Below are 27,352 nucleotides of genomic sequence, written 5' to 3'. Positions count from 1 at the left end.
GCACAGAGAAAGTTTTCTTCCTTTCTGATCCCCCTATAGGGTCACACAATTCTTGCCAACAGCTCATTGTTAAAAAGCCTTTGCTCCCTCTTCTGGTTATTCTGTCCTGATATAGCATCAAAATTAGGAGTATCTGTGATATCAATGACAAAGTTTCAATGAAACACACGTAGCTAAATACAAAATCCACTGTCATCCTCTACATAGCCTTTGAGTAAATCTAATTTGCACATAAATAATCTGGCAGAATCACTTTATTCTCATTAACTTTGCTGAATATACATTTGTCTCTAAAAAGATGTAGTGACAATACCACTTCATACTTAAAATTCACTCTGTTTATTTGCTTTGCTTTTAGTATTTATGCCCAAAAACTAGTTCTGGGCATGTACAGCTGGAACACCTGCATGTACTTGTCCAGAGGATGCATTGAGCACAGTTGGATGCAGCCTGTGGTGTCAAGGACCCACTACAGGGCCCAGCTTCTCTTTCAACTGTTTCAAAACAAAATAAACCTGGAAAACTTTTCTCTGCTTATAGCAAGAATCATTGTTGCTCTATGAACCAAAGTTTAGAGGGAGAATTTGGCTGGCAGTAATGAACAGGATTTGTGTCAAAGACATTTTTTTGGCTTATATCAGGTGTAACAAAAAAAATAATTTCAGTAGCATCCCATGGAAAAAATACTAACAGCAAAATTGTTCCTAAATGTTCTGTTACAAGATGCAACTGTGTTGATGTTTCAGGTTTTTTTTCCAGAACCATATCAAACTTCTCTTTATGTCATGATGTGTGCATGAATGTTTTTATCCTGGTTTCAGGTAGTTTCACTTGGCATCTCAGATTTTTGAACCCATTAGTTATTCCTCTTATTCATGAAGATAATAAGAACCTGCATCCAGCAGCATTTTTGGTCTGAAGCCATTGTGATTTTAGAGCCTGCTTGTATGTTCCCAAATGAATCCACACCCCCTTTCAAACACAGAAGTTGCACTAGGGGTTGTGTCAGAAGTTGTACTGGTTTCTGAAGGATGCCAGTGTGGGGGGAGTAAGACAGAAAGAGAAGACAGGCCTCAAAGCAAAACATTTCATTGTCTTCCGTGGGCAAATTAATCTACATAGGACTCAACACAATATCGATTGACTACTTTCTGTTCTGGAGAGGGAAAAAAATTACAGTGTCTACTAGGACACAAAGTATTAATAGAGTTCCTCTTGCTCTGACAGCCATTGCTAGAAGGAAGTGTCAGCACCTGTTTGGCATCCCAGATTTATGTTTCTGAGTCTAATAATCACTGTTCAAGCACCACTAGTCTTTCTTTCTCCTTCACATTTTAGTAAATAGACATTTGAAAATACATTTGGTTTTGGTTCACAGACCCATCTATTGTACTGGTAAGAGGTTCAAGTACAAACAAAAAACAAGAAGGCCTTAAATAGATCTTTAAAAATGCTAACCAACAACAAAGCACCAAAAAGTGCATGTTCACTTTGAAAAAGGAAAAGACAGTCCAGCAAGATTTTCTCCAGGGCACTGACTGGAGTTGGGTCCTGACTGGCCGTACATCACAGCGAAGTCATGGGATATTTCAGCTGAAAATGAAAAAAAAAACCCAGTCACTTCTCCTAGGCTTCCATCAGACCTTTTCTGTCACTGAGGGAAGCCAAACTGGATCCCTCAGCACACTGTAAAAGTTCTGCTGGAGCCACAGTGTGAGCATGCTTGAGCCCCACTCCAGCACAGAGGAAAATACAAAAAGAAGTTAGGCTGTTTTCTCCTGAACAGCTCATTCATTTGTGTGTGTTGTGGTTTGCTGCACAGCTGAAAAATGGTGAAGTTGGTCTAACCACAGGCCCCGTGCTATGCCACTTTGCAAACACTACAGAGCACATGCCTAACAGCAAAGCTGTACTTCAGGAGATTTTAAACAAAGGATGTATGCAAATGCATACATACATATATCCACACACATATATCATTATCTATATGCATACAAACACACATGTGACTCCTAGAAAGTAAATTTTAATGATGTGTATTACAAGACTGACTGGTCCTGAAAAGCTGAACAGAAAATATTGAAATAAATCCCAGAAAAGGTAGAGTCTAAAGTCAATAGCAAAAGATAAATGATGCAGTCACAGGACTACAATAGATCTATTTCTTCTCAGGTACACTTTTTCTTTCATATCGTACCCACATAATAAACAATTTTTATGTGTCACAGCTATATAACCTTGTCCATGGCAAAAGAAAACACTGGCACATAATGTGACAGACTAAAAATGAGCCTGAAAATTCCATACACAACTGAAACAAGATTTTCCCCATGAAAAAGTAGGAAGAACTTTGAAAAACTTGAGAAATGCAATGACCAAGCTGAGATTTCCCCACAACTGATGATCTAACACACTCTTTCTACAGGAGGCGCACCGAAATCTTTACTGACTCCATGTCATCAGAACCCTGCTTTTAAAACAACCAGAAGAAGTTTAGATCATGCTGTGTTTTACCAAGGTCTGTGTTCCCTTCCAACTGTACTAATTCCTGCAGACTGCAGACCACTGATTTTAGCAAGTCCTTTAGGTATTCCTCATACATGGATGTCATACCATGTGAAAAGATGTGCTATTTAACACACTATGCATACAAGTACAAAGATAAAAGCTTTTCCTCCCCTACACTCCTATTAATCTTAACATTTCTCATGACAAAAACTATTAGTTCAATCTGTTGATGATGACAAACAATTCTAACTTGTGACTTAACCACTGAGCTGTTTCTGACAACTTTTTTTTGGACACATAGGAAGCCAGGCACTGCTCTCTAACATGTCTGCACACAAACCCTTTGAGCAATTTCATTAGCAGTTAAATCTCCTAGGCTGTGGTACATCAGCAACCATTAACAGATGCAATGAAGAAGCCACACAAGGCCATGAAATTCCATCTCAGAGCAAGGAATATGCATGCACAAAGAAAATCCACATGTTGAAATGCACCTCCCTCAAAACAGTACCAAAGTCTAAGTCAAATAAAACCATGATCCATGCTCAGAAGTGAATGTAGGGGCTCAGACAAAGATTGCCTCCTGTGGATGTAAAAGTACCGTTAGTTTCATTAGCAACAGCATTTAAGCACATGTCCAAGGAGTATTTCTGTATTGAGGGTATTATCTATCTATCCACTTGCCAAGTATGCTGCAGGGCCATTCTCTGAAAGTGTCCACATCCATATTTTAACAGAGGTTTTAACTGAGCCAAGCGTGTGGGGTCAACATGTACAAACTTACACTATGCCAATTTTATTCATTTTTCTTTTTTTGGTGGAATTACACTGATTCAGAGCAGATGGAGCTGGGGTCCCTTGACTTAGAGTTTATATTCACTCTTCGTGTGTTTTGGTCATGCCTTTGGCTGAATGTGGCCCACACTGACTTGCATAGCCCAGTGGAGATAACATTACTACTGCAATATCAGCTTTTGCTATATAATTTTTGAATAATTTTGGTGTTAATACTGCAACCAGCTTGCCGTATTTCTGACTTAATGGGTGAAAAGTCCACAAATCCTAATCTGGGCGTGCACAAAACCCACCAGAATTAATTAAAATGCTAAAACTGATATATTTTTAAAAATGCCTTTCAGATAACTGAAGTCTTCCTGATATGCAGTAATCACATATGCTCCCTTACTTTACTCCAAGGTCATTTCTGCAGAGAAATGCCTGCTAGTTTGCAGTGAGAAGTCACGACCGAAGACATTTCTGCAATGAAATGCCTGCTAGTTTGCAGGCAGTTCTCCCCTAGCAGGGAGTCAATGCTTCCTAATACTGCAACAATCCATTGACCAACACTTGCTCAGTGAAGCAGATGTCTGGGTGGAAGTCAATGTTTCCTTATTACTTCAGTGTTTGAGCCATGTCAGAACATGCACATGTATACACAAAGGAAATCACTAGCAAATTTAAGGGCAATTTTCCTAAAGGCTGAAGAAATGGCTTCTGAACTCCCTTACCTGATCAGCAGGTCAGACTCTGAGTCGTCATTGCCTCTGTACAGGGAGGGGCAGAGGTCAACACCTCATACTGCTACAGAACAACTCTAGGTCCCCTAAAAAAAAAAATAAAATAAAATAAAATAAAAAAATTAGGATTTTACCATCCTGGGCACAGCTGGATCAAATTTTGAATCATACGCTGAAAAATGTTCTTATAGAAGAACTATAATGCTAACGTTTCAGACATTCATTCCAGAAAAACAAAATAACCTGAAAATATCCCTCTAGTCAGAAAATTTTCTCCTAATTCTAATTCAAATTTAGTTTTCAGACACATAATACTATATATATATATTTTTAAACTGTTATTTAAATTTATATTTCCTTACAGTTTATTTGAACATTAATTTTGAATTGGAAAAATAATGGTTTGTAATGTATTCAAGCAAAAATTTACTTTTTACCTGGCTAATGCAGTGAACAGTGGAAAGTTGTTTATTTCACCCACATACAATTTTTAAAGTACTTAGAATGATCATGAACTGAAAAATAAATTGTTTCCAGAAAGTTGGGCTAAGTGTCCACAGAAAGTGGCATACAAGAAAAATCAGTTGCTGCCTCAAAGAGTTTGTAATAAATTACAGAAAAGGTGGAAAAAAAGAAACACTATTCTCTTGGCATTACAGCTGACTGGAACTAAGCTCAGAGTGATTTACTGTGCTGACCAAAGTCACACAGTTGAAAGTAGTGTTATAGACAAGAACTGAAACCAGTTTTGCTTTGTTCCAGACAAAAGTGTTTTCCATACACTTTTTATTCTTTATAACTATCAAGACACTTAGGTTTTGAATGTATAAATATAAATATTTTGCCCCTTAACAGCAAATAAAAAATAATAAGGAAAGAAAACTTGCAGCTGGTCACACCTTACATCCCAGTTCTGAGCAAGACTTTCTGACTAAGTACAATGTCCTAGAATATTCAGCAACTGCAGCAACATAAAAGCTGCTCCTTCAGAAAGCAGCCTTAGCTCTGGCTGAAGTTGATTAAAAATGATGAGGTGTTGAAGAAGACATTTTATAATCAGCAGCTCTACAGTTTCTGACCAATGTTTGGGTTTCTATGAAAAACTACCAATCAGAAAATTTCTTAGAAAGGATGAAATTTATTTCTACTAAGCAAAGAATGAGTTACAAAAAGAAACATAAGGCACGAGGGCTGGGATTTCTATGAACCCTCTGCACAGCTATCACCACAAGAAATAGGAGTAGTTTAATATTATAAAGCTGTACAAATACCATTGTTTTTCACTTGCTGCCTGAGTTTGGTTTCAGGTTACCCAAAAGGAAAAAAATGTGTGGTTTTCTTGTAAAAATGAGAGCATTGTTAAGCAAACATTTGTGGTTATGTCAAAATTCTCAAATCACCCCATTATGTCTCTGAGTTAGAAAAGCACTGCTCTTTTTCAAAGCAAAAGCAATTTTATTTAAAATCAAAGTAGAGCTTTAAGGATCTTTTTTATTTCAGTTAAACATTTTAGTTTTTTACTTTTTTTTCTGGGTGAATGTTGGATAGGGAACCAAAGTATATTTGGCTTCATAAGTAGATTAACCAAGATTTGTACTTTTCAATAAATAAAAGATTTAACCATAAAATGTGCCCCATTCCTGTGTCTTTCTCATTCCAATATTTAGCTTCCATGTCTTGCATCCAGAGGTATGGGAGAAGTCCCTTATATAAAACATCAGTAGAACGGGAACAAGATCACAAAATCTTTCCCTTCTGGCTTACAATACAACTAAAAGAATGAAGGAATGAGTAGTACTGAACAGCCCAAAGAACAAATTTATCCATTCAAAGATGAAGAAATGTAAATGTACTTTGAACATAAATACTTCAAGATATAAATCTGGGACTGGACTCATCAGCTGGATGCTTTAAGGAAATGTCCATCATTTACCGCAGCACTACAGCTGTGAGAAAATTAATGTGGGCTTAAGATATTTTTGTAAAGCAAAATATTTATAAGAACAAAAGCATTTCATACAGTAACAGTGCATGGAATAAGATGCTGCCATCTTTGGGAGCACTTGCTAGGGATAGCTATGGTTACAAAAGTAAATTTACACTATGGCAAGTAAAGAAAATGTATAATGCCTGGTTATGGGCGCAGCCATGATACAAAAGATCTGACATGAAGTTATATGAGCTGACTGTCAAATTTATCCAAAGGCTGACTTGTTATGTGCTAATTCCTTAATAGCATACTCTAGGGGTAAATACGAAAACAGCAGCAAAGTGTAAACCAAAAAAAATAGCTAGACTATGCTGGAGGTAAATGAATACAGGAAACTTCTAATCATGTGGGGAGTGATGAAATTACTAAGAAGAGTCATCAGAAGGGATCAATGCCGTTTGAAGATGTGAGTTTTCTAAATTTATGAAAGGGACTGTTTACTAAATCCCAGCAATGAGAAATTAAATTTATAATTTGAGTCCTTAGTACCTGATGTGCTGATAACTCAAGTGCCTCGGAGGAGATTCAATCATCTTTTGTTTGCATCATTTTTACAAGCAATTATGCTTGAACCTTCTACCAATTACCAAGAAAAAAAAAACTTCCACAACTAGTTTCTGCTGGTTTTATTTCACTTCCCACTGCAGCACTGTGGGCTACAGCTGCCACAGCTAGGCAGAAAACACTGGATTGGGTAAACTGGCTCGCCAAACACACTAAATTCTTTTAGGCAAAGAGTGGAATTCATATGCTTAGGAAACAGGCAGAAATCAGCTTATGTAAGAATTTTCCCGGCAGTCAGATTACTTGGATCAATTATCAACACCCATAGTAGAGGGGGTTGGAAGTAGATGGACTTCAATATCCCTTCCAACTCAAACCATTCCATGATTCTATGAATAAGAACTGCTTTCACATCCATTGGGGTACCCTCAGTTTCCTAAATCTTCTGAAAATTTTACCAGTAGATTTCTTATGTAGATTCTAGCCCTCGACATATCACATTTGTGGTATTAGTTTGAGATCTAGGAAGCATTTACCATCCACAGTGAGTTCAGGATATGGAATGATTCCTCCTTGGTCCCTCTGCTTGCTTTTCCTTCCTTGTGTTCCCTTGTTGTTTTGTTGGGTTTTTTTTAAATGTAAAGCAGTATATAAGAGAGTATTTTTACATGACTCAACCAACTTACAGAGACTATACACGATAATTTAGATGTGGACATTTTTCATTACCATGGTAATATGTTTTCTTGTAGTCCTAATACTGTAAAAATGACAAAACTACTTTCTGAGTGAGTTGTTAGCATTTTGGTTTTGGTTGGTTTTTGTTTTTTTCCCCTTAGGAGAGAAATCTTCTGGCAACAAAACCTTAGCATGAGGGCCATTTCACTTCCTTGATCCCTTGCAGAATTTTTGCTGAGTTTGCAGTTCTATAACTCAGGATACATTTTTCACTCCTATGACAGGTGGCTCCACACAGGTGTGTTGGGATTGTGGAGCAGTCTATCAGCCTGTCAGCTGGTGTAGTTGTCCCACTAATAGACTTCCAGATCTCCTTTGTTATTCTGGAAACCTATCTTTTATTTTCCTTTTCTTTCCCCCTATTTTTCTTTTTCATATTTTGAGGGACAGTGCGCCTATTGTGAAAAAAATTGTTGAAATTCAAGTTTCATTATAAATTCTTCAGCAAGTCTGCATAGGCAGCCCAGTGTGCTTTAAAATATCTGTGCCTCCTCATAAAATACCCCACAACTCCTGCCTGAACATATGTGATGCTCTACACTTGCCCAAAACCCCAAGGACCTGTTGCCTTGCTTAGTGAAATGAATTTTGTCATTGCAGTTTTGGTCAATAAAGGTTCTTCATTTCTCTGGAATTTTAAAGATAATATGCAGAGACAACACCCTGGTTCTCCAAAGGAAATCACGAGAACAAAAGAAAATACTAAAAGAGCAAAAAGAATTTTTGTTTTGTGCTGCTCTCTGAAGATATGTTTTAGCTACAGGGATTGCAGACAGAAAACCTGCCTAAGTAAGTTCAGTATATCATCTTAGCCTGGCTTATTTTGACTTGCTGCAACCATGCCGCTTGATAAAAACACACATTGTATTCCAGGGCAGCCTAAAAATTTAGGCCTGAACTGACAATTAACAGCATAACATGAAAGCAGGGATATGCCCTCAGCCAAGTCCCTGGTCCAGAATTCCTAAAATAATTTACATTTAAAACACTGAACAGTGAAAGTATGATCAATCCAAAAATTACTGTAACTCCAACTGAGCTTGTTTATCTTTTGCCCCTCTGACACAGTAAGATTTAAGTTAGTTTAGCTTATAAGACAACTCCATGACATTATTTTGTCAATCAGTAGTTCTGCTAGAGTTAACGCAGTGCTCCAATACCACTGCAAGGGGAAAAAACCAGCAAGTGCTCAGAGCAAAAAACCAAAGCCGATTAGCTCCATGGAGACTTGTTTCTACATCAGACTGCATGGCTTATTGCTTCTGAAAAAGACTGCAGTGTCAGGCACACCAGGCTGGTGACACTGAAATTACACAGACACACACACAAAAATCAATTTGCAAGCAAAACCAGCTGAAGACTGTGTGAAATATGCCCAAAGCATATGAGGGGAAGTGGAGGGGGGAATTTACATTGCTATGTACCCAGCTCTGGTCTCAGGTCTTTGCAATGCTGACAGAGGTGGACACTTTTTGCTATCTCTGATCACTGTATTCAAGCAGCTTCCTCTTAAGGTCCTGACTTTATAAACTTCCCTTATACAGCAGACACTTAAGTAGCTCTTTCAACCTGTTCAAGTGGCATATAAGCAGGTTCTAAAGTGCTTTGATGAATAGCATGGATCAAAGTATGTGCTTAAATGTTTTGCTAAATAATTAAAAATTGGCTTGAGAGCTGGCATAAAGACACTCACTGAAAATTACCAAGCTCTATGAAAATTAAATGAAGCAATTAAGCTTAGCTTTCCTATCTCTACTTCCAGAAAGGCCTATTAAGTCTGGCACACAAGCTCTGGTTGTTGGAAGTGTCAGGATGAGTAAGTCTAGGGTTAGTTAAAACAAAGCCTTTTTATAGAAAGGCCTTGATATGGACAAGGTTCTTTGTATACCTCTTAGCTCAAGGTAAACCCTGAAAGAAGGCTTTTGAGTAACAGCTTAACAACATAAAATAAAAATTATTTATACCTTCATCTTCCTTAGGATTGCATCTTGCAATAGGTCACAAGAGGTACAAAAATTATAGACTCTTGCAGAGGCAAGGCTGATATCCCTACTCTCATTGTAGGGATATGATTGCACTCATTCCCTTTTGCACTAATTCTTCAAAGTCTCTGAGAATTTTACTTTGCCTGACCCTTCCTACACTTGTGCTAATCCCCAAACTGTAATCTTTCTAAACTTGAGCAAAACTGGTTTATCTACATAGGACTTGTTATTCTGTCAGCAAAGCTAAAACCAAAAAAGGATGAATAGGCAAAGTCTACAGGGACAGGCAACAAGTCTGCTCTCCATGCAAGGGCCTACTAAGTATTATATTGCTTAAAAAGATCTGCAGAAACATTTGAATTCCTGGAAAACATTGCCAGCTGAACTGGGAGTTTATTTTAACTTGTGAAAAGCTGAGTTCATCTTGTGAATCTTATTTCAGTGTGTTTTGCTCAGTTGTCCTTTACCACCAGCACTAAGCCCCAGAAATGTTTGTGTTTTCCTTGTGTAAAACCACATCAAAATCATACAGTAAGAGAGTCCTACATACTGAAAAACCATATGTGGAAGAGACCAACATTAGAGAAGTGTTAGGAAATTTTTATGGTATCTCTCGAGATGAATTAAAAACACATTTGTGCTTGAACATAAAAGAAAAATGTAATAAACAATGCATTGGCAGAGTCCTACCACCTATGCAGTTTGAATGTGTCACAAGCAGACTCTTATGTACTCCTGCACCAGTACCCATCCTGAGAGCTATTGCACTGGGCACCCCATCCCAGTCCTGGCTCTACTGCCCAAAGGTGGCCCCTGAGCACTTGCAATCCACAGCAGCCACAAGACACAATGCTGAAAGCTGTTTCTTCTCTCACCACCAAGGGAAATTTTCCACCCTTGCAAGGACTCTGTTCCACCTCTGGCATTCCTGCTTTCAGCCAGTTTAATCCCTTTTTGTAGTTGGGGCTTCTTGCCCTGTGTGCCAGATCATTCCTCAATCAAGTTACCACTGCCAATTATAATCTCCCCTTGATTAGAAATCAATGCCAGCAGACAAGATTTGCCCAAAATTGTACACCCAATTAGAAGCAAGATAAAGAGTAATACCAAGATCTCATCACTGTTAGAGTGTCATCTGCTAGACTAAGTGCTAATGACCACAGGACATCTTTCACTTTGAAAGTACATGCACCTTATTAAGGCAGCTATTCATTGTATTACTATTTAAAGAAGATGGAGAAAAAGAGTACATGGAAATATGGAGGAATGGAAGTTATGAACAGAGCAGCATAGGAAAGTTGGGGAAAAGTTTCATCATCGTGTAGGATGACGCATGAAAGCAGAGGTTAAAACCAAGGCTAGAATATGCTGGCCTAAGTTATCACAAAGACATGCAGAGCAAATTTGATGCTCTGAAGTCTATCGAGTTCACATGAAATATCCTCTACAGTTGAGGTTTAAAAAATCACAGTCTCTTTAAAGTGAGAGGGTACAGATCAAATGACTGCTGCTGGGCTCCTGAAATTCAACTTTCAGAACCATGCAGTCTTTTAATATATATAACTAAAATTTACCTTTTCAACCTATCTGGAGCCAGATACCTGATTGCTTTTGCCAACAGGGAGTCTGACCTGTTGAAGCAATGCATATCCATACCTGCCAACCCACACCCCTGGGGCAATGAACTAAACCCCACAAACGTGTTTCTTTCTCTGTCTCTCTTTTTTTTTTAACAAAATGCTCCTGTGAACAATAAATATTTGATTTTCAGAATTAAAAAGGGTATTAGGTTTAGTAGATAACCTCAGTCTAGCTATAGTATCAGCAGTTTTTCCCTCTAGGGAGTAATTAAGCGAAAGCTCTGGCCACAATGCTAAACTGTGATAATGACAGAATTTAAAATCATTTTCATACCACATGCTGCATTGCAGTTCATTTCCATATGCTCTCCCTTCAACGAAGGTGTCAAGCCTATAAAATCCCCTGGGCAAAAGGATGACCAAAGTCCCAATGCCTGGAAGGAAGCTCAGGGGAAAGACATGCATTGTCATACTCCATGTGATAAGGTCTCCAAATTATGAAGTTGGCAGGCAGGAAATAAGAAGGCCCTGGAGATTTTGACTCTATTTTTCCCTGTCACACAGTTATGAGATTGGTGATGTTTTGTTGGAGACTCACCTGGCCTATAAATAATTTGTTAATAGTGGACATTTAGCGCACAGCTACTGCACTCACCCTAAAGCTGGTGAATAGTTATGGTGAAGCAAATTTCCATGGTCCACACTTTGCAAGACTTTATAGCTGAGACTATCCCCTCACCACAATGCCATAAGGAGAAAAAAAATAGCATTATAGCCACATTACCTAATAGATCACTGCTAACTTAGGTGCAGTACTGCCTTGACAGTTAGATTGACTCTAATTCCAGCTCTGCCTTTTCCAGCAGAAATTAAAAGACCCTTAGGGGAAGGTCATTTGCCAAGCATCCCATCTTGGGCTGGGAAACAAAATTATTCACAGGAAAAAAGAGGGCACCAAGAGCAGCCTCCACATATTTATATCTGAAAATGATGCAACTGAAGAAATACTCTGGGGGGGGAAAAAAAAACCCAAAAAAACAAACAAACAACAACCACTAACCAAATTGAAAAAAATAAAAACAAAACCAATAAACACCAAAAAAACCCCCCCAAAACACAAAAACAAACAACCCTAAAAAAATCCTAGTAACCAGATTCTCAGAGGTAGCAAATGGCTTTGTATAATTCATACAAGTTTTGTCTCTTATTTTGATCACCTTCAAGTTCACTAAAATCAGACCCAGCTACATAGGGTAGTAGATGAATAAATATCTATCACACACAGAACAGGTGATCGTATTAGGTAGATCTCCCTAGAGGAGGTAATAGAATAAGAGCAGGGAAGGAGGTTGACAAGAGAACTGGGAATCAGAAACATGGTTAGCGCGGTACACGGAAGTAGCAAGGAAGGGACACATCTTACAAGAGGAAGGAGTGGAGAGAAGTAGGAGCAGGAACTTGGTGAAGGGCATGGGGAACAATACATGGATTGTCAGAAGTGAAACCTCCAGGCTCATAGGAGCAAGGCAAGGTTAAAAAGAAAGGTATTTAGCAATGAAAACCACCCACTGAAGAGTTGAAAATGGGTCCTCTGTATAGAGCTAGGACAAAAGGATCCTGAGGTGCCCCAGAGGCAGAATGACCTGCAGGTCAGAGGTGATTTTCACCTTCTACTTCACTCTCATGAGACCCCACCTGAAGTGCTGCATCCAGCTCTGGGGGCCCCAGCATAAGACAAACATGGACTCATTGAAACAAGTCCAGATGAAGCCACAAAGATAATCAGAAGGATGGAACACTTCTTCTATGAAAACAGGCTGAGAGAACTGGGGTTGCTCAGTCTGGTGGAGAAAAGACTTCAGAGAGCACATTCCAGTACACACCAAGGGGTCTATGAGGAAGCTGGAGAGCGACTTTTAACAAGGGCACACAAAGACAGAACAAGGGGACTGGCTTTAAACTGAAAGAGGGTGAATTTAGATAAGACATTAGGAATAAATTCTTTCCTGAGAGGGTGGTGAAGCATTGAACAGGTTGCCTAGAGAAGTTGTGCATGCCTCATCCTTGGAAGTGTTCAAGGCCAGGCTGCATGGTGTTTTGAGCACCTTCCACTGTTCTAGTGAGGAAAAAGTTGTCCCTGCCCAGAACAAGAGTCTGGAACTAGATGATCCTGAAGGTTCCTTCCAATGCAAATCATTCTATGATAACGAATAAAAGGACTCAGACAACTCAGAAGCACAAGGGATCATGGAGGTGTTATCTAAAGAAAATGAGCAGAAGGTCATGTGACACATTCCTCCTCAGCCTGGATCAGAGAAAAAGAGTCCTGAAGCTCACCACTCCAAATCACCCACAGATCTCCACAACACAGAAAATGTTTCATTCCCCTTTTGGGTGCTCCTTCACACAGGGAAGAACTGACACCTTTGTTCTGGTGCCAGGCTTTGGAGCCATCAGCCTGAAGAGCATGTTTCTCTTGATAGTTTTTATAGCTGTTTGTGTGATGGTATAGTACAAAAACAAAATGAGGGAAGAGAATGGATGCTGTTCTAAGCAGCTTAAAAACATGTCTTAAATAACAAGGACTCTACTAAAATAGCATTATTGAGGTTAAAAAAGTCATTCCTCATAACTTAGAAAATTCTTAATTTTGATAATTTCCAATTCTGAAATGTTCTAATTCTGAATTCTTGTTTTGACATATCATTATGGTAGCATAATCTGTGTATGGCACCTATGCATGTTGCTCTTGTGAAATCATATTTCATATTACTTTCCACCCCCTAGGGTAGAAAGAAATATAGGGGGTGGAGGGGGAACAAACAAAACAGTGAAATTTTGAAGAATAATGCTGATGCATACACATCCCAAAAGTAGGAAGTTTTGATCATACCCATTTAAAATTGGAAAATTATTCATTCAGTTGTAGGGGCTCAGAATGTTTTCTTCCAGGACAAACCTAGAAAGATATCACAACTTTTTCACCTTGGATAATACTTACATCTCACTAATTCTTTGAGGTTCCCCCATTTCATCTCAAATCATTCATCTCTAAACACAGCAAACACAGCAAAACCTGTCACAAAGGCTTGAAAACTTATTTCCTTTGGGTTTTTATTTGCTTAACATGGACTGTCAAAGAATCAATACCTATTCTCATATGCACACAAAGACAAGTAATCTTAAGCATGCATATGAATAAAAGACAAGCAATAGATTTTATGAAATTGGGACACTGCATAATCTACATTTGTAAACCCCTTCAAAGACCTTTATAGAACTAATTAAAAAGGTAGAAAAATATCTATCTCAATTAGGACCAGAGTTGCTTATGTAATGTTTTTGTGCAAATACGATGACAAGGTAAATTTTAAACTCTGTGTGAAACCAGTATATCAAGAAAGAAATAAAATGTTCTATGTGCAATGCTTCAGGAAAGGCCTGGCCACTCAAAGTGGTTGACAATTTTTTCAAATCCTCTATTTTCTTCTGTTATCCAGAAGGATAGATTAAAATTCCCAGTAGCAATCTTAAGACATCCCACAGATTACAAGAATTCTGATAATAGAGTCAGGAAGTGGAAACAATAGTATATGATCTGTTGCTACCTCTAAATGAGAGATGAAATTTCAATACCTACATTTCAAATACTTATAATCGGCATTACAGCAAAAGACTTCCAACATTCCCCCTCAAACATTAAATAAATAAATAAATAAATAAATAAATAAATAAATAAATAAAAGCACTTCTGAGTGTAAAGGTTACATTTATTGAGCATATTTTTGCATGCTTTTATTCTCCAAGACCTACCTTATTTAGTAGAAATGATTAGAAATGATTCATTTGTATCTTCTTTATAAATTTTGCATTGAAGTCCAAGTTCATGCACATTTTAACTAATATCTTCTGCGTAGTCCTGGAAGAGAGACCCCATAATTATACCATTATCACAGTGAGCATAGTTCCATTTTTCTCCAAGAGCAATACTGCGTACATAAGCAAAGTCTGGCATCACTTCCAGAATCTCAAGAATGTCTCTGGACAAGAATGACTCCTCACTACACAAAAGCAAGAGAGATAAAGATTATACAGAGATGGCATGAGCTACACTAAGGTTAGGCTAAATGATTTCCTGCCCAGGTGAGGACAAAGAAACAGGAACAAACAGTGAGAATTTTCAGCAATAGACTTTGTTGGCTTAACAGGATTTAGATGTTCTATACGTATAAATTATACCCACTTATTCATGGTATGTTACTGGCCAACTATTGCAGGAATATTCTCAGTAGAGCTGGGGCCTTCTGCATGTCTCTACATAAATGTGGAGCTTATTAAATGGTTGGACAAGAAATGAAACAAATAAAAAAAATATTTCTCTCTTTGGGAACAAGAGAAAATTTTGTTTCATTTTGACCTTAACAGACAGACATGACCCATGTGAATCAAAACAAGGGAAAAAGTTTACATGAACTGGAGAACTAAGAAGTACTGATGTTTTGCGTAAGTTTTACAAATTAACCTCTTTTTTGTGCTGTACTCCTTGATAACAAACTGTGGTCTGGGGACAGCTTCTGCAGTGGATCAGAGGTTAGGACTGTGAATTACTCTGGTGACCCATAAGTCAGTAAAAAGCCTTTATTCTCTAATAAGAATGTTTTATTGAGGCATTCAACACATTACTAGAAATAAATAAATAAACCTATAACTCAACTCATTTCATCTTAGACCACGAAGAGCCACTGACTAGGATAAAAGACATCAGGTTGGCATTTTAGGTCATATTCAGATGCAGCCAGCCCCTGAAGTGACAGACACCTGGACCAGATGCCACATAAGGCAGCATATAGTGATATACCACAGCTGTTAATCAAGGAGGAGACAAGAGAGCTAGAAACAGGAATGAAAAGACCTAACTGCACTTATGTATCACCAGCAGAATGAAAGGGGAGTGCAGCAGACAGTTCTCCTAAATTATCAGTAGTTTCATCATTTTACTTGGAAGGAGTGGAATCTGCTGCCAGAGTTTTGATCCAACCTGTTTTCTTGTTTAAAAGAGTGGGAAAGTTATACTGAGTTTATTGCAGCATAGCATAGAAAGTTAATTTATGGCAAATGGCCTCAGCAAATGCCTGCAGTCAATGGCTTGAGTATGGCTCAACATATTTTCTGTCATCAAGGGTAAGTCCCAGAGCCCAGGTGAATATTTATGTTTGACAAATACTTCATTTAGCAATGACAACGTTAAAGCATGTCCTTTTTATTATTCCCTCGCCTCTACGGCCTCTACTTTCCTGTAACTCATTAAAGAAAAAAAAAAAAAAAATCGAAACCACCAACACATTTCCACACCAAATTTTCCAAGAGTTCAGACTCTGAATGAAGGTCATCTTTCACATTTGCAAGGTTTCAAGGCAAATGTGCAATCTATACAGTTCTTTCATACCAGAAAAATTTACACCCACTGAAGTCTAAGTCGCATAGCAACTTTCTGTTCATATTCCACGTGCCTTTCAGGTACAAACACAGCTGTCAAACTAGAAACATATGGCTTGAAACTTGCTGCTCTTTGGGCCAGGTGAACTTTTTTAGCCCAAGTCCTGCTGAAACTCAGTCTTCTAGTCCCTAAAATCCTCAGAACTATCATCAATAATTTGAAATTTAGCCTGAAAGGCCTATTTTAATTGAACTCATCATAAGAAGTCAAAGCTTTTAATTAAGGAAAGGACAAGCAGCTTTTAACAGTCTATAAGATGGTAAGTGTGTAAGAACCACTTCCACAGACTTCATAATCTAATGTTAATTTAGAAAATTGCTTTGAAATCATACTTTGAAACTGCTACTTGAAAGCTGTGGTCATTCCTTCTAATCTTTAATATTTAGGAAATAAAAGCAAAAAACAGTGGAAGCCAATGCAAGCGATAAGCCTATCAAAATTTTTAAGCATTATACATAGCTTTATAGTATAAGGCCACCCACTCACCAGCTGCAGCTGAACAAGATGTGTTAGCAGAGACAAATAGATGTACAGTAAGATACAAGTATGTAATCCAATAATAAATAACTACACCAAAATCTTAAACCAAAAAGTTTCATGAGTTTTAAAACAAAGTTAGGGTGGGGAATTATTTTATCCACCCTCTTCTTGGGATGTAGAGTCACATTGAGCCTTACTCTTGCAGAGAGATTGCCCTTTGAATAGAAAGCCATTTGTCAGCAGCTGAAGCTTCACAGCATTACTATCTAGGGTTTGGCACGTCAATAGGATACTGACAACTGAGCCATCCGAGGCACTAGGAAGCAGCAGGAATACTGATTATGGCACAGCTGAATGCGGAAAAAGGGTAAGAATTCTAGCCCATGGAGAATTTTTATGGAAGGTGTATTCTGCCGGACCAACCTTTTATTAATGATGTAGCGACAGGGGCTCATTAAGCATCTGCAAACAACAAGGATTTGATATATAGCCCAAACAACAGGCAACTGTAAATTTGTAGCATTTGCCTTTGTATTGGGAAACTGGAATCAATTCCACCAGTCACTGAAAACTCAGGCTGCCAACTTGTTCTTTGACCTCTATTCCTTTGACCACAGCCATGAATAAGCCTTGCCTCTTTCTCTGGCAACTTTCCACTCAGCCTAAGTGCCAATCATTACACAAAACTAAAATTCAGCGTCTCAACCAAGAAGTGAGGCTTTTAGATTTTAACCATAGTTTGCAATATTTAACAGAACCTACCTATTTTCTGGCAGTCACTGGGACAGTTGTCATTGCTAAGTTGAAGCTCATTTATAAATCAGCTGAATAATTGAATAATTAACAAAATAGTAATCAAAAACATGATGGCATATTATTGGCAAAGGAACACAGGGAATTACGTAGTGGGTCATACTGGAAACATTATTCAGAATGGGAATTCATCGCAATTTAGGAGGCATGTTCCATTAAGAGATCCATGATTTATTTCAGATTTCGATTGTCTTGTAACCTATGACATTTGTCTTGTCATATCAAGCACACTGTCTGATAACAGAGAGGAACCAGAAGAGTTAATTGAAGAACCAAGTTATAAAGACTAATAAATCTCTGGATTTCTACCTGGTGAATACATTTTAATAGGTAAGGGGAAGTAAGCAAAAGCCAGGCAGGGTGACTCATCAGTTCTAGCAATGTAAGAAAATTAGATTTTAAGTGGAAAAAGAGTTTCCTAGGAAACTGCATGATCTGCTTGTGGAACATCAAACAAGAGCAATTTCCTAACAACAGCCATGGCTAAATTGATCTACTGCACCTCAAACAGCTTTATCAGTGAGAGAGAGATTGAGTCTCTTTTATATTTTCTTAGTTACCATCATCAATTTGTCTATTATTTGACTCCTTCAGCTGTTACCTTTCTGACCCTCCACAAGTACAAGTGGGATATTTACCATTATCTAATTGGAATACACATTTTGCTTTCCCTCATCTTTTCTGTCTCTCTTTTTTTGCAGCAAGATCTAGATTCCAGTATTGCTGCTGCCACTGAGCCATAACGATGTGAGCATCTATCATTGTATGCAGCAGGCATAAGCTCAAGCAAGTGCTCTTTCTAAAGCCCTCCACTTTGTAGCAATGGAAAGTGAGCTGCAACATAAGCAACCTCCTGGGCTTGCTGCTCTGAGATGTTCAATATACAGTACGCTCAGCCCACCTATACAATTTACACTGGGTCAAAATCAGTCTTACCCTTTACACTGTCTGCATATTCATTCCAATAAATTAAAACCCTCGCATTTCTGTGAAAGCATATGACACTTTACATTAGGCATAAAAGATATCAAGTATTTCAGATGCTAGGGTGGAGAAAATTTGTTGTCCTTGATCATTTCCAATGCAGATTCTTCAATATGCATAAGTTATAGCTGATGCAACGCAGAGACTGTCTTCAGAGCATGACCATGGATTTCTGAGAATAAACCAGTGCATGTGCTGTGTGCAGTCAGAGAATTCTAGTACCAGGCAACTCCTCAGCACTCGTGCTACACACACAGCTCACGTGTGTCCTGTGACACTGAGCAGCAAAGGCACATCTGCTAAACAAAGATGCTCTCAGAGCACTTGGCTTTTTGGACATGCCTCTGAGCATTTAATATGTGCCTACACACTGAATCTCAGGTATCACAAAGCAAGCAAATTTACTCTAGGTGCACACATAGAGATGCATCCTATCCTGAAGCCAAGGCATTCAAATTAGTCCTAGACAAAATTTCCCAAAAAAGAAAGATATGTCTGAGGAAACCCAAATGCCTGGTAGCTCTAATCCTGGCCACTCTTGAGCTATCACAATGGATAAAGACAACTGCCAAAACTGAGAGCCAAAATTTAAGTAGGCTGCCAAATTCAGCAGTACTGAAGCATTTTCAAGTATACTGATTGCACAGAATTGCAAATGAAGAAAATCACATAGGACCAAATCTGTTCATGCTCACAAATTTGTCTACTGCGCAACTTGTGAGGAAATAAGAAACAGAGACATTAGAGGTCTCTTCCACATCAGTGTTGCTCTCATCAAAATAAACAACTACCTACTAGAAGCCCATGAAACTGAGGTTTTATTATTACTACTGTTACTAATTTCGAGATTATAATGCAGACAGAAATTATGAAATCCAAAATTCAGAAAGTCTGTTCTAGCACTTGAATTGCCTAAAATAAAGCAACATGTTCTAGAAAACTTGACTTCTACTACGTCTGATTCTTTGGATTTGCAACAGTGATTTCATTGTCACCAAAACAAAGCTGGAAAGTCTATGCCTTTTCCAGCCTACTAAAGAGAACAAAATTCTCCAGATCTTGGTGAAGCCAATGGAAAACTGTTTAATATCAAGAATTACACACCCCTTACCACTATCACCACTCCTAGAAAGCTCATGTAAAATCTTCTCAAGAACACTTTTATTCCTACAGAGTTTTCCCCAACCTGCACCTTTGCAATGATAAGAAAAAAATTCTTTTCCTTCCTTTCACAATTTTTAGTTTCATTCTTAGCTTAAGACATATTTAGGATTAATGCTTTTATTTTAAAGGAGTAAGATTAAGTATTTTTAGCCCCTGTGAAACAAGATGATGTATGCTGCAATTGTCAAGTCCCTGTTAAATTGCATGTAGCACATTCTGTAGCTCATAAATATTTAAGATGACTAAATAATTATCCTAGACTCCTCAACTTGCCTTTGTTTATTAGTTCCATGGGGAACAAGGAAAGCATTTGTTCTTCTTCAGCCATACAGACAATTATATTGCAAAATATCCTCTTTCTGTTGTTGGTGATGCTGCTACATGATTCTCTCCTGTTGCGGTGTGAGGGAATTAGCCTCTTTCAGAGGAGAGAAGAGCCTCCACTTTTTCACCAGATCAGTCCAGCAAGCCTGGCAACTTTTTCAAAGCATCTCAAACAAAGCAAACCCCATGTCTCTTAATTCCTCCTTTAGCCTCCTGTTTCCAGTAGCAGAGGGTAAGAGCACCCTGATTATACAGTATTTTGAGTGTCAAGCAGGGAAGCGTGCCTTGGCTTGGATCAGTTCAGTGGGGAAGTGACAGGGCCTGAATGCATGCAGGTGTACCTACTTAAACCAGTAGCTGTAAGGACTTGGGTGAATAGGAGGGGGAGCCAGCAGCCCTCTCACCATGGAAGAGCATTGAACAGAATTTTTACTGTTGCTTTACAGCTTATTCTCCTCTCTGCCTGTTTTCAATGCAGCCATATGGTAGCAAGCAGATACTCACAACCTAATAGCAGATGAAGAGCCTGCACACTCTCACAGGCAGCAGACCATGCCCCAGCAGTCGGAGTGGCAACACCCACCAGCAAAGCCAAGGAAAAGGAGCTGCCTCCCAGATGGCTGGGATGCAGAGCTTTGTCTCAAAGCCTAAGCTTCTTGCTTCTGCAGCTGTCAGATCTGTCACCATGGTTCACTACCCGCTGCCACCACCCCCACCCCCTCCACTTGGGTGCAGTGCAAGGGAAGAAGAGCAGGAGCACAACACCGACCTCCAGCGAGTGTCCTGCCTTTGGAGTGCTCTTGTCATGTTGTGCTGGGATTAACTTGCCTTGGAATCCCACTGTAAGAGAGGGTGCATGGCATCAAGTCAAAATAGCCCGAGCAGTTGCTGTAATGTGCATCTGTGCTGAACAGAAACCTACAATTGTCTAGAAAGAGTGTGATGGCAGAGATCTGCCACTGCTCTGTTGAGAACTTTGTCACAGTGCCCAGGCACTGAGGAAGATGAGATGTGTAAGAGCTGCAAACATTTGAGGCACTTTTTCTAGTCCTATTTGCTTTTTTCAGATTCCCCTGCATTTTTAAATTCAAAACAATGAAAACAATAATGTAGTTGGTACAGATGGATGTGGGGGACCACTGAGAAGTTAAGGAGGCTAAAGGCGTGAAATTCATGTGCAGAAACCAAAGCATGTTATATACCTGTGGAAATGCTCTCATTCAGAAATAAATTGTCCTAAAGTTCACTGTGGCTTAATTCTCCCTGGATGATCCTTATTTCCAGTGACTCGGAAAACCAACATGTAAATCAGCATATTTTAGGGTGCAAGATTGCATAGCCTGTGTAGTTTTACTGCTACCAAAATAGACATGGGAGCAAGCAGCTCCCTCCATTTCTCCCCATCACACTTTGCTGCTCGTGCTTTGGTTCTGCTCTACACTTCCTTGAGCCCTCAATGGGCCTGTTCAATTAGCTAATCCAGCAGAAAACTAATAAGAAAAAAAAAAGTGAGAAGACAGTAATGTGAAAACAATCTTGTATTCAACATGGGGGTTCTTATATCAGGTCCTTTTTAAAAACTTTCTCTGGATAGGTTTATGAGCTACAAGCCTGTAGGGGGGGAAAAAAAAAAGGGAAGAAACAAAACCCAAAACCAACCCCTACATGCCCACCAGTAAAGGAATACCTCCAAAATGTTAGTATTTAGTTAAATTATATCAGTCAAAAGTGGCATACAGTTGTGCTAGAACAGTCTGCTTCCCTTGGTTTGGGTGGTAGCACTGCAAGGAGGATTCTGCCAATGTGGTTGCGATGGTGGGAGCAGCTAGAGACAAACATTTGTCATCCTAACTCATTGTTAATTTCCCATGGAATAAATAAGCCCCCAAAACCAACCAACCCCAAAATCCACAAAAACAAAGCAACGAAAAAACAAAGGGGGAAAAAAAAGTTCCTCACAGATAATTCAAGCTTGCGTGCTAAGGTCAGTGTGAAATGCATGACACATACTATTCAAAAAAGTTCTAGAACTAAGAAAAAACAAGTTCAAAGTAGTGTCTAAAATTTATGCAATAAGAAACACTCCCTTTACAGCTGTTGCTAAAAAATGGGAGGAAAGCAGCAACAGTATCAATGAAATCATTTGGCAATGAATGAGGATTTACAGTGACACTATTCAGATACATTTTGAAGAAAGGGAGTATAGTTACTGGTACAGCTGCCATATAGAGGGCAAATATTTCACATTCTCCTCATCAATATTGCTGTCCTTGTGCTCAGATTAAATAAAACAGGACAGATCAATAGGCAAAATTTGAGACTGCAGTATGTAGTGCATAGAGCAAAGAATTGCAGGGTGGAAAGATTTTTGACAGTGCCTACTTTGAAAATGCCAAACTTCTACATCCTACCTTTTGTTCTGAATCTAGCATAGATTGAAAAAAAACATGAGCAAAGCTTAATCCAGATAAATGTGAGATTGTGGATTTGAATCAATCAAATCATCTGTACAAAAGCAGGAATAATTTTCTATACAGTATTACCTCTGCTTAGGAAAGCTCTTGACACCAAAAAGCACTGTAAGCTGAGAAATTACCTGGGGAAAAGAGGTGAGGAGGAGCAACAATTGCTGTATGCTTGCTTTTGTACTTGTGATTTTACCAAGGCGCTGCTACTGACCAGCACTGAAGACAGGATCATGGGCTAGAGGAACACATTTCCTGACCTTGGCACAACTGTTCCTTATTTCCCCGTGTTGTAGCTGCCTCCATCATTGTGCTAGGGAAACAGAAGCGGTGGAAGACTTTTTAGAACTTGGTATAGAAGAATCATTTCAGTAAGCCAAGTCTTCATTTTACACAGATGTGTCAATCATATAATCCCTTGAGAACATCTAGGCTGACTGAGTGTCTTTGGATTGCCAGCGATGCTTTTTCAGAGCAAACAACCCATTGGTGACGGAGATTTAGATCAAGTTGTTCTGTTTGACCATAAAATGTACTTTCATGCAGAACATCATCTTGAAAGATTGCACGACATGTCATAAATGACATAAACTGAAGATTTGTTGCTGCCAGCTTGAAATTGTTTATGCTGTACAGCACTTACTGTTGATAATAAAGGGCCAAAATTAAAACATTTTTTGTCAGCAGTTCTGCTTCAAGGGAGGCTGTTTCAGCTCAGACCCTGCAGAAGTCCAGTTCTGTTTGTTCTTCTCAAGAAGTTTTTCTCAAGAAGTTAGGTCAGCACACACAGAACATACACACGAAACATACAGATGCCATCAAGCTGGAATTGTTCACTATTACAGTAAAAGAAAGAAAAAATAATCCAATGTCACCAATAAAAAAATGTATAAAGACAAATGCAAAGGACTGCATTTATTAAGGCTAAATCAAGTGCAAAACTGAGAAATTAGTGTAGGCAACTCTTCTGAAGAAAAGGATTTGAAGTGTTAGAGGAATACAGACCATTGACTCATTTCTAGGATGATATATAAAGGCAGCTATCACTTTGAGATACATTAACAGAAATACCCTTTGCAAGAAAAGAATGACAATTATTTATTCTTTTCAATACTGTTGAGATTTCAGTTGCAATGCTGCATTCAGATTTGAGAAGGATGAAGCCAAATAAGAGAGCAGAGGGAAGCTACAGAAAATATAAGATCTGTGAGGGGAAAAAAGGAAACTAAAGAGGATCACAGGAGAAGATATATGATGACAGAATGTAAAGGCTTGCTTTGAAGAGAAAGGTAACCAGTCATTCCCACGTCTAGTGGGGAGACAGAGAAATTAAAGATTAGCTAAATTTCAAGCAGATAAGGTTTAGGTTAGCCACTGGAAAAAGCTTTTTAACTGCAAGGATTACAAAGGATTAAAAAAAAAATACTCAGGGCTCTACAAATTTTTACCTACAGGGATTTTGGGAATAGACTTAACAAATCTTTGCCAAAGTGGTATCAATTCTAGACACAACTGGTAACTCCAGAACTTACAAAAGATTCCAGAAATCTCACATGGCTAGAAATCTTTAAATACCGTGTTTTCCCGGCTGAGTTGATGGAAAAATCTGTATTTAGGCATTTGGGATTTTTAAGTAGAAAATGAACTAATAAAGCAAGCTTCCAATGTACATAGGAAAAATGTCACTCATTCACAAGAACAATTTCAAAAAAGATGCTGAGAAATAAACATAAATGTGAAGCACATTATTTATGACAATCTAATTTGGTCTCCTGTGGATGATATGAGTCATCTGAGTGGGCTTGAGGAGTCATTTTAGGTAAACTCACAGCAATTTAGTCTGCAAAATAATGTTCATCAATATATTTACAGCTAGGTGAAAAGAGAGGTGATATCTTGCTCTTTCATTTCTGATACTGGATAGCTATACAAGCAGAATTACATTTTAAATACAAAGCATAAAAAGACATTTGGTATTAACATCTTACAGGAAAAGTCAAGGCTTTCTAGTGAATGAAAGAGAGGCTACAGTGACAGTTTCCTTTCTTTAGTCATAATCAGGGCAGCTGTGCTCAACCAAGTACCAAATTGCCTTTCCAGAATTCAAACTTAGCCAGACAACGCAAAGTGAGTTCTTCCACTAAAAATTGGTTATAAAACAAGATATCATCCTCAGATTGACTATTCTCCCTTTCAGGAGCGTCTACTTGCATGTAGACTTGCATTTTTTTGTTATCAGAAGATTAGAAATAATCTCAGATGCCACAGTCAACTCGCTCTCAATCATACTTCTCATTTTTCCAGGAGTCCTAGAACATAGTTGTAATACAAAACCAAAAACTCTGTTTCTGAAGTTCAGAAATCGAGCCAAGTTGTTATATAAGCCCACATATTGCTGTCCTCTAATTCAAATCTTTGTTTCACACAGAACTAATTATTAGGAAAGAAGATAGACATAGGGAGGGGGATATGCTCATTACCACATCCTCTAGATTAATTACCAGATAGCTCCAGCTATGTCTGAAGCAAGTGGAGAAATGTCAATCCATTCTCAAGAAAGCCAAAGTAGCGTTCTTTGGAAAACAACAAAACACAATGATCTCTTTGGCACACGCATATACACAAGTAATCAAGAGGTCACTTATTACACTCAGGTGGGCAAATTCATCTCCATCAGTAAACAAAAAAAAAAGGCCCCCCAAAATAAAAATAATCATTAAAAAATAAAAGCATTTTTCTTTATTCCAGTCAAAGAGTTTCCTTAGTGACTGCATGCGCAGTTTTGAGATTGTCCCAAGGCATTCCAAGTGAATCATTTATAATAAGAAGGGTTAGAAATGTGCATGTTCAAAAATAACCACAAGATGTGTATTTGTTTAGAACTATGTCCCCCTTGTGGATGAGTCTGGGGAATACAGACATGGATCAAAGGCAAAAAAAAGGCGTTTTTTAAACATCATGTAGAGGCTGGTTCCTTCCATATAGAAGTCCCTCTGCAAATTCATAGCAACTTGCGTAGTGGGAAATTCAAGCTCAATTCTACTTTGAAAGAAGTGTTGCATTCCCAAAATTGTGTTTTGCCCTAGTGTGGAAAGAAAGTATTCTTCTTAAAATAATAATAAAATGATCAATAATAATAATAATGACAAGGTATACTCACACCAGGGATTCTACCAGTCAGATATAATACAATTTGAGATAGGGACCCCAAGAGCCACAGGTGAACAGAAGTACTTCCTTCTCCCAATATTAGGGTTTAATCACAGGGTTTAACCCCATGCTAACCTCTTCAGTTTTATTACCACTTTCAGAGATATGATCCCATCCTACAACTTCAGTTCCTCCTGTGTGATATCAGAGAGATAAAAGTGCCATGCTGAATTTCCCTGCAGTTTGTTGCACACCAAGTCTAAAACAAGTAAAGCCCACATGACATACTTGAGGCAAGCTCATGTGACAAGGAAAGGGAAAAAAGCAAACTTACCCCTTAACATCTAAGCCCTCTGCCCATAGATAACCCCCTCTTCAGAAAGAGAACATTAATGAAGAAAAAACAACAGGTTTGTCTAATGCCATCTCAATGCATCCTCAGGAGAGTCCTCCCCCAACACTACCACCGCATGCTAAATACTGACATGTTACTTGGACAAAATTATGTTCCTGTCCACAGCAGAAAGATAAATTTACCTCTTTGACAGAACTACCTTGTAAACAACCTGATTTACCCCGCAGCATATTACATGAAACAAGATCATAATCCAGTGTTTACACATTCCTGCCCTTGCTATGGCACTTTTGAATGGTAGCGAAACAATATTGGGCCTCTAGAAACACCTGGGGTTTTTAATTCTTGTAATTAATTTTTATAATTAGAACCATATAAGCAAGAGCACTTTTATCTTCATCAGAGTTTATATAGGTCATTTTGCACTTTTCAAACCACTTGTCCCAAATAAATATTGATGATTGGACCAGTTTTATGCTATGACATTCAATTTGAAAGAGTATGGTAGTATTTGTGTTTCCAAAAGCACTAGATTAGAAAAAAAACCATAAATATTTTGTGCCTGGCTGTGTACATCTTGAGTGAAAATAGATAATAATAATAATGGATTTCGTAACTACATTTATCAATTGCAAATTACATCACTGAATATTTCGTAAAAAGATGATATTTATGGGCTTTTTTCCTCTTTTTTTTTCTTTTTTTTTGCATTCTAATTCACAGTATATTTTGATTTAACAAAAATATGCACAAAGTACAGCACATCTAGAACAGAAATTTTAGAGAGGAACAGATTGCTGTGAAGATGCTAGCTCTGCATTTAGATCCCTCTGAAAAGGCTTGGAAAATACATGCCTCTATAGTTACAGTTCCCCCTTTCCAATATTTATTAAGACTATCTGGAGCAAGAACTTATATGCAGCATTTTACCTTGCAAAATTAATCAGGAAAACTCCCCTGCTCAGCTATGCTGATGTATCAGCACAAATTCACAAGTAGAGGCTCCCTGACCAAGATCAGACTTTAGGATCCAGACAAATAGAAATTACATGCACTTGTGGAGAGTTAGCAACCCCTGAGTGGGTCAGCAGCTGCGAGGAGGCAGCAAACATGGCCAAATGTCCCTGTCCTGGGGCCACTTCAGAGCAGCTGCATTGCTCTCTACAAGGAGGCTGTTGCCAGGTGGGTGTCGGTCTCTTCTCCCAAGGAATAAGTGATAGGACAAGAGGAAATTATATCAAATAGCACCAGAGGATGTTTATATTGAATATTACAAAAAATTTCTTTGTGGAAATGGT

The 27,352-nt window shown here is 38.3% G+C and overlaps 1 long non-coding RNA gene across 1 annotated transcript; it reads right to left on the bottom strand.

Annotated features, from left to right (window-relative positions):
- Nucleotides 1-297: 297 nt before the first annotated feature.
- On the bottom strand, nucleotides 298-27,061 carry LOC136294242 (uncharacterized). The gene is made up of 3 exons (XR_010722344.1): nucleotides 26,985-27,061; nucleotides 4,017-4,111; nucleotides 298-1,593 (listed from the first exon to the last, which is right to left on the bottom strand). It is a non-coding gene; the product is annotated as an uncharacterized lncRNA (long non-coding RNA).
- Nucleotides 27,062-27,352: the final 291 nt, after the last annotated feature.

Source organism: Chamaea fasciata, unplaced genomic scaffold, assembly GCF_029207755.1.
Source record: "Chamaea fasciata isolate MVZ Bird 193981 ecotype frontalis unplaced genomic scaffold, bChaFas1.0.hap1 SCAF_1, whole genome shotgun sequence".
In the NCBI taxonomy this organism is placed as follows: Eukaryota; Metazoa; Chordata; class Aves; order Passeriformes; family Sylviidae; genus Chamaea; species Chamaea fasciata.
This window is presented reverse-complemented; position numbering and strand designations above follow the sequence as displayed.